Here is a 10,152-nt window from a genome sequence, read left to right as displayed (position 1 = left end):
CATGTGTACACACACTTATAGACACACCATATATAGTGCATGCCTGTGTATACACACTTACAGACTCACCCATATATAGTGCATGCATGTGTACACACACTTACAGACTCACCATGTATAGTGCATGCATGTGTATACACACTTACAGACTCACCATGTATAGTGCATGCCTGTGTACACACACTTACAGACACCATATATAGTGCATGCATGTGTACACACACTTACAGACTCACCATATATAGTGCATGCATGTGTACACACACTTAAGACTCACCCATATATAGTGCATGCATGTGTATACACACTTACAGACTCACCATATATAGTGCATGCATGTGTATACACACTTACAGACTCACCATGTATAGTGCATGCATGTGTACACACACTTACAGACTCACCATATATAGTGCATGCATGTGTACACACTTACAGACTCACCATATATAGTGCATGCATGTGTACACACACTTACAGACTCACCGTGTATAGTGCATGCCTGTGTATACACACTAGACTCACCCATATATAGTGCATGCATGTGTACACACACTTACAGACTCACCCATATATAGTGCATGCATGTGTATACACACTTACAGACTCACCATATATAGTGCATGCATGTGTACACACACTTACAGACTCACCATGTATAGTGCATGCATGTGTATACACACTTACAGACTCACCATATATAGTGTATGCATGTGTACACACACTTACAGACTCACCATATATAGTGCATGCCTGTGTACACACACTTAAGACTCACCCATATATAGTGCATGCATGTGTACACACACTTACAGACTCACCATATATAGTGCATGCATGTGTACACACACTTACAGACTCACCATGTATAGTGCATGCCTGTGTATACACACTTACAGACTCACCCATATATAGTGTATGCATGTGTACACACACTTACAGACTCACCATATATAGTGCATGCATGTGTACACACACTTACAGACTCACCATATATATAGTGCATGCATGTGTACACACACTTACAGACTCACCATATATATAGTGCATGCATGTGTACACACTTACTAGACTCACCATATATAGTGCATGCCTGTGTACACACACTTACAGACTCACCATATATATAGTGCATGCATGTGTACACACACTTACAGACTCACCATGTATAGTGCATGCATGTCTATAAATCCCTCATCTCTGCCATTACATACAATTAAACAAGAAATGGTAAAAAATAAAAAAAACACATCAATGCAATACAATACAACTCTTAGACATTATTGTACAAAATAAATCAAACGTTCATGCTAAGTGTTCGTGAATTTTTTTCATATTTTAGGCAGGAAATTCGCTTTCAAATTTAGATTTATTTATTTTTTCTGGTGGGGGACCCCCAGACCCCCAGGAAGATTTGGTCCCCCCCAATGTTGACTCCATGGCTACGGCGTTGATATAAACACAGCGGTAGCAGCAGCGGTAGCGGCAGCAGTAGCGGCAGCAGCAGCGGTAGCAGTAGCAGCGGTAGTAGCAGTAGTAGCAGCGGCAGCGGTAGCAGTAGCAGCGGTAGTAGCAGTAGCAGCGGTAGTAGCAGTAGTAGTAGCAGCAGCAGCGGTAGCAGTAGCAGCGGTAGTAGCAGTAGCAGCAATAGTAGCGGTAGCAGCAGCGGCAGCAGTAGTAGCGGTAGCAGCAGCGGCAGCAGTAATAGCGGTAGCAGCAGTAGTAGTAGCAGCAGTAGTAGTAGTAGCAGCGGTAGCAGCAGCAGTAGCAGCAGTAGTAGTAGCGGTAGCTTCAGAGGCAGTGCCCGCTTCTGGGATCTTCACGCACACAGAGAGAGACCCCCCCCCTGGCCCCTGATGCTGCTGCTGCTGCTGAGCCAAGATGATTTGAGACCCTTCTCAATATGCATAGCTCGGCACAAATATAAATAAATATATACACGTTTAATATACGTCTTTTCTTATTATTTTACATACACACACATACACACACACGTACACACACACATACACACACATACACATACACACACATATACACACATACACACATGTACACAAACACACACATACATATATACACACACACATACACACACACATACACACACATACACACACACATACACACACGCACACATACATATACACACATACACACATATACACACATATACACACACACATGCACACACACGCACACATACATATACACACATACACACACACATACACACACACATACACACATACACACACATACACACACACGCACACATATATGTATAGACGTTAATGTTGTACTCTGGCTTTTTCGGTAAAGTCACGTATGTAGAAATACAATAAAATTATATTAAAACAAAACATTCACGACGTTTCGATCACAACGCAAGCGATCTTCATCAGGTGTCAAGAACAAATCACGGAGGTAAATACAAACAAAAAGATGAGAGACGAGAATTCAACAAAGCTGAAAAAAATTACGTGAAGCACATCCAGTCAGGCCAACAACACAGTTAGACACTTCCTGGCGGACCACGAATTTCAGAAGAGTGTTAAATTTCGTGTTCAACCTTTGAATTGCACATACCAGCATAGATAGAATGAAAAATACGAGGTACACGGTCAGTAGAAATACATATACAAGTCCACGAAGAGGTAAGGAGGGAGGAAAGACGGACAGGGAGGCAGAGAGAGGGGGGGGGGATGAACGCTCGTTCAGCAGAGGAACTTAGTGGTTACTTTGTCGGTAGGCAGCCCTGGTAAATACTGGGGGCACCACGGTGGCTAGGAGATGTTGACTACCTCGCCTGGTAGGCAGGAGGTCGTGGGTTCGATGCCGACCCTGACGATGCCTGCTGCTGCTGCATATTTGGAGTCTGTGCGTGTCTCTCTCATCATCATCACGGTGGCTATGAGGTGTTGACTACCTCGCCTGGTACACAGGAGGTCGTGGGTTCAATCGCGACTCTGACGATGCCTGCTGCTGCTGTATATTTGGAGTCTGCGTCTCTCTCATCATCATCATCACGGTGGCTAGGAGATGTTAACTACCTCGCCTGGTAGGCAGGAGGTCGTGGGTTCAATCCCGACCCTGACGGTGCCTGCTGCTGCTGTATATTTGGAGTCTGTGCGTGCCTCTCTCTCATCATCATCACGGTGGCTATGAGATGTTCACTACCTCGCCTGGTGTGCAGGAGGTCGTGGGTTCGATCCCGACCCTGACGGTGCCTGCTGCTGTTGTATATTTGGAGTCTGTGCGTGCCTCTCTCTCATCATCATCACGGTGGCTATGAGATGTGAACTACCTCGCCTGGTATACAGGAGGTCGTGGGTTCGATGCCGACCCTGACGCTTGCTGCTGTATATTTGGAGTCTGTGTGTCTCTCATCATCACCACCACGGTGGCTATGAGATGTTAACTACCTCGCCTGATAGGCAGGAGGTCGTGGGTTCAACCCTGACGCCTCCTGGCCACGGCGGCGTCCTTCAATATCCCGGGGCGCCATTCTCGGGCGTCGATCATCGCCCTCCGTGGCCGGAGCGCGCTCAGAACCGCAAACAAAAAAACGACGACTTCGATTGTGATCAGAGACAGCAGCAGCAGCAGTGCCCTCTACCGGCACGGAGACGCAGAGATGCACACAGACTTGCGTAGAGACTCACACACAGACTCACACAGTGACACACTCACATAGAGACTCACATAGAGACACACATAGACATACACACAGAGACATAGAGACACACATAGTGACACACATAGAGACACACATAGTGACACACATAGTGACTCACATAGTGACACACATAGAGCCTCACACAGTGACACAGACTCACGTAGAGACTCACAGAGACACACATAGTGACACACATAGTGACACACAGACTCACGTAGAGACTCACACAGTGACACAAAGATAAAGATCCCCCATATAGCCTTAACAGAGACAGAAGCAGCAGTGCCCTCTACCGGCACGGAGACGCAGAGATGCACACAGACTTGCGTAGAGACACACATAGAGACTCACATAGAGACTCACACAGTGACGCACTCACATAGAGACTCACATAGAGACACAGGTAGAGACACACAGACTCACATAGAGACACACAGAGACACACAGACTCACGTAGAGACACATAGAGACGCATACAGACACACAGACTCGCACATAGACTTGCACATAGACACGTAGAGATATACACGGACTCACATAGAGACACATACTCACACAGAGACCCATGGACTCACACAGATACCCAAAGACAGACACAGAGACCCACAGACTCACAAAGAGACCGACAGACTCACACAAATACCCATAGACTCACACAGAGACCCACAGACTCACACAGAGACCCACAGACTCACACAGAGACCCGTAGACTCACACAGAGACCCACAGACTGACACAGAGACCCACAGACTCACACAGAGACCCACAGACTCACCACAGAGACCCACAGACTCACACAGAGACCCACAGACTCACACAGAGACCCACAGACTCACAAAGAAACCCACAGACTCACACAGAGACCCACAGACTCACACAGAGACCCACAGACTCACAGAGAGACCCACAGACTCACACAGAGACCCACAGACTCACAGAGAGACCCACAGACTCACACAGAGACCCACAGACTCACACAGAGACCTACAGACTCACACAGAGACCCACAGACTCACACAGAGACCCACAGACTCACACAGAGACCCACAGACTCACACAGAGACCCACAGACTCACAGAGAGACCCACAGACTCACACAGAGACCCACAGACTCACACAGAGACCTACAGACTCACACAGAGACCCATAGACTCACACAGAGACCCACAGACTCACACAGAGACCCACAGACTCACAGAGAGACCCACAGACTCACACAGAGACCCACAGACTCACACAGAGACCTACAGACTCACACAGAGACCCACAGACTCACACAGAGACCCACAGACTCACCACAGAGACCCACAGACTCACCACAGAGACCCACAGACTCACACAGAGACCCACAGACTCACAGGCCCGCTGGGTGTGGAGCGTAGTGCGCTAACCTCTGCACCACCACTCCCCACAGAACAAACACAGAGTGCCGGGGCACACGAGGGGGTGGGTGGCCAGCACCACACCCGGCCGCCTTTGTATCCCCACTGGCGATGTTTTACACATCGCACCGGGTTCTTATTGAGTCGACCTAGGGGAGACCCAGGACCGGTTCAGATAATCGCCACCCTAACCGCGGCGCCACCGCTCCTCCCCCCCCCCCCCCCCCTTGAGACGTTCCCGCGGTAATTGCCCACCCGTGTCGGTGCCGCCTAATGAGCTGTCAGTCAAAGCGGTTGCCCCGGCAACTAACTGGGACGACCATCAACACGCGAGTGGCCGCACGGGAAGCCCCTCCCCCAGTGGCACTTGACTCCTCCCCCAGTGGCACTTGACTCCTCCCCCCCTGCAGCAGCTGATGCGGAGAGCACGAGGCGATCCGTTATTTAACCAGGCGAGACCCATTCACACTCACACACTCATTCACACACTCATTCACACACTCACTCACACACTCACTCACACACTCACTCACACACTCATTCACACACTCATTCACACCCACACACTCATTTACACACTCATTCACACACTCATTCACACACTCATTCACACCCACACACTCATTCACACACTCATTCACACACTCATTCACACACTCATTCACATCCACACACTCATTCACACACTCATTCACACACACACTCATTCACACACTCATTCACACTCATTCACATTCACACACTCATTCACACACTCATTCACATCCACACACTCATTCACACACTCATTCACACACTCATTCACACACTCATTCACATCCACACACTCATTCACGCACTCATTCACACACTCATTCACACACTCATTCACACACTCATTCACACACTCATTCACATCCACACACTCATTCACACACTCATTCACACACTCATTCACACACTCATTCACATTCACACACTCATTCACACACTCATTCACACACTCATTCACAAACCCATTCACATTCACACACTCATCCACACACTCATTCACATTCACACACTCATTCACACACTCATTCACACACTCATTCACATCCACACACTCATTCACACACTCATTCACACACTCATTCACACACTCATTCACATCCACACACTCATTCACACACTCATTCACATTCACACACTCAATCACATTCACACACTCATTCACACACTCATTCACACACTCATTCACATTCACACACTCATTCACATTCACACACTCATTCACATCCACACATTCATTCACACACTCATTCACATTCACACACTCATTCACACACTCATTCACACACTCATTCACATTCACACACTCATTCACACACTCATTCACATCCACACACTCATTCACACACTCATTCACATCCACACACTCATCCACACACTCATTCACACACTCATTCACACACTCATTCACATTCACACACTCATTCACATCCACACACTCACATTCACACACTCATTCACACACTCATTCACATCCACACACTCATTCACATACTCATTCAACAACAACCGCCATTCGCCACTTATGGCGGTGACGTCACCACGACGCTTGTGCCAGGCTATGTGCACCCTGAGGCCACGTGAAGTGTCGAACGCCCGCTGGCAGGAGGTCACGGGGCAGACCCAGGTGCCACGGGTCGACTGACTGAGATGACTGGCTGATGCACCACCTGTGCCCCCTACTGTGCCAACCTGCTGTGCTTTAGCCACCCGGCGCTCCGCTCGTTGTTATGAGCGTCGCTCCTCCGCCCTCCGTTGTTGTTGGAGGGCGACTGCCTCCAACTGCCCAGTAGCATCCTTCACGAGCCTCCTCCACAGAGGCCGATCTTGACACCGCTGGTACCAGTCATCGGCAAGTCCACTCAGCTCCACGTCCTCCTGTACCACATCACTGTTGCTGGCGGGCCTCCAACTGCCCAGCAGCCTGAAAGGTGCACCTAACCTGGCACTGCCCGGGTAGCGTCCTTCACGAGCCTCCTCCTCCACAGAGGCCGATATTGACAGGGCTGGCACCACCTGCAATGGGCAAGTTCACTCTTGCTCCACATCCTCCTCCTGAACCGCATCAGTAAGCCTCCTCCTTCTCCCACGTGGGGTGCTGTCGACGGTGGGAGTGGTGGCCCTGTCGCTTTCTCTCAGCTCGCTGGAACACCTCCTCTGTCAGCCAGGGTCTCTGGGGAGGTCTGGACGAGGTTACCCAATGCCACTCATGGCATCCAGCTGCATGATTTTCAGTCCTGAAACTCACCCAAACCCAGCTGCAAGCGACGATGACATTCTCACTCGGCGACTAAAGGTTTGAACGGGGTCCTGGATGTCCACCCACCACCGCAGTGGGAGAATGGCAGGGGCCTCTTACAGATGACAAGCCGATGGTCAGTGGGCAGGTCATCTCCACGGTAGGTCCTGGTGTCAAGGACATAGGCTCGTATCCACTGTTCCGTCACTATGCAGTCCAGCAGATGTTCTTGCTTGGACCCGGCGTGCATCCACGATGTCGTGTAGATGATGCGCCTATGCCGGAACGGCGTGGTGGTGACTACAAGCCCATGGGCTGCACAGAAGTCCAGCAGACTCCTCCTATCGTCATTTTATTATTGAGATAATCTGGCTCATGCCTTCCAATTACTCTGGTACAGGTGCCTGCGTCATGACCCACTCACTCACCCACTCACTCACCCACTCACTCGTCCACTCACTCACTCACCCACAAACTCACCCACTCACTCACCCACTCAACAACAACAACCGCCATTCGCTACTAAGTGGCGGTGACGTCACCACGACGCTTGTGCCAGGCTATGTGCACCCTGAGGCCACGTGAAGTGTCGAACGCCCGCTGGCAGGAGGTCACGGGGCAGACCCAGGTGCCACGGGTCGACTGACTGAGATGACCGGCTGGTGCACCACCTGTGACCCCTACTGTGCCAACCTGCTGTGCTTTAGCCACCCGGCGCTCCGCTCGTTGTTGTGAGCGTCGCTCCTCCGCCCTCCGTTGTTGTTGGAGGGCGACTGCCTCCAACTGCCCAATAGCGTCCTTCACGAGCCTCCTCCACAGAGGCCGATCTTGACACCGCTGGTACCAGTCATCGCAAGCCCACTCAGCTCCACGTCCTCCTGTACCACATCACTCCATTTCTTCTCTAGCCCGTTCCGCGCCCGTTTAGCCCCCTCGATCCGGCCGAACAAAAGCTATTTCGGCATGTGGTGGCTGGGCATGCGGGCTACATGACCCAGCCAACGCAGCCTTGCCTGCCGGAGGAGCTCACCGATGGGACCTTGGCCAGATCTTTCAAGGATTTGTGAGCTCCTCACACAATACAGCCTGGTCAAATCCAGGATGGATCGTAGGCAGGCCAGCCTAAATGTTTCCAACCGGCGAAGATGTTCCATTAAGGGGGTCCACGTTTCGCAAGCGTAGAGAAGGGAGGGGATGACCTTGGCCGAGAAGACCTGAAGCTTAGTACGGATCGACAGACCAGGTAGCTTCCACACAGCGTTACGCAACCGATGAAAAGATATTGCCGCTCGACTGATTCGGAGTGAGACCTCTGCTGTTAAACTGGAGCCGGTCACTCACCAACGCACTCACACACTCACCCACTCACTCACCCACACACTCACCCACTCACTCACCCACACACTCACACACTCACCCACTCACTCACCCACACACCCACACACTCACCCACTCACTCACCCACACACTCACCCACCACACACCCACTCACACACCCACCCACACACTCACCCACCCACACACCCACCCACTCACCCACTCACACACACTCACTCACACACTCACTCACACACTCACCCACACACTCACCCACACATTCACCCACACACTCACCCACACACTCACACACACACCCACTCACACACTCACCCACACACACACCCACTCACTCACCCACACACTCACTCACACACTCACTCACTCACCCACACACTCACCCACTCACTCACACACTCACTCACCCACACACTCACCCACACACTCACCCACTCACACACCCACACACCCACTCACACACTCACTCACCCACACACTCACCCACTCACTCACACACTCACCCACACACACACTCACTCACTCACACTCACCCACACACCCACCCACACACTCACCCACACACCACAACACTCACTCACCCACCCACACACTAACCCACTCACACACACACTCACCCACACTCACACACTCACCCACCCACACACACATTCACCCACCCACACACTCACCCACACACCCACCCACACACTCACTCACCCACCCACATACTTACCCACTCACACACCCACACACTCACCCACCCACACACTCACTCACCCACCCACCCACACACTCACCCACTCACACATCCACCCACCCACACACCCACCCACACACTCACCCACTCACACACCCACACACACCCACACATTCACCCACTCACACACACTCACTCACACACCCACCTACACACTCACCCACACACTCACCCACACACTCACCCACTCACACACACTCACTCACACACCCACCCACACACTCACTCACACACTCACCCACTCACTCACCCACACACTCACCCACACACCCACCCACTCACTCACCCACACACTCACCCACACACCCACCCACACACTCACCCACACACTCACCCACTCACACACTCACCCACTCACACACACACTCACCCACACACTCACACACCCACACACCCACTCACACACTCACTCACCCACACACTCACCCACTCACTCACACACTCACCCACACACTCACTCACTCACACTCACCCACACACCCACCCACACACTCACCCACACACCACAACACTCACTCACCCACCCACACACTAACCCACTCACACACACACTCACCCACACTCACACACTCACCCACCCACACACACATTCACCCACCCACACACTCACCCACACACCCACCCACACACTCACTCACCCACCCACATACTTACCCACTCACACACCCACACACTCACCCACCCACACACTCACTCACCCACACACTCACCCACCCACCCACACACTCACCCACCCACCCACACACTC

Source organism: Petromyzon marinus, chromosome 74 (genome assembly GCF_048934315.1).
Source record: "Petromyzon marinus isolate PM22_M1 ecotype Great Lakes invasive population chromosome 74, UKy_Petmar_22M1.pri1.0, whole genome shotgun sequence".
In the NCBI taxonomy this organism is placed as follows: Eukaryota; Metazoa; Chordata; class Hyperoartia; order Petromyzontiformes; family Petromyzontidae; genus Petromyzon; species Petromyzon marinus.
Note: the sequence above shows the minus strand (reverse complement) of the source record.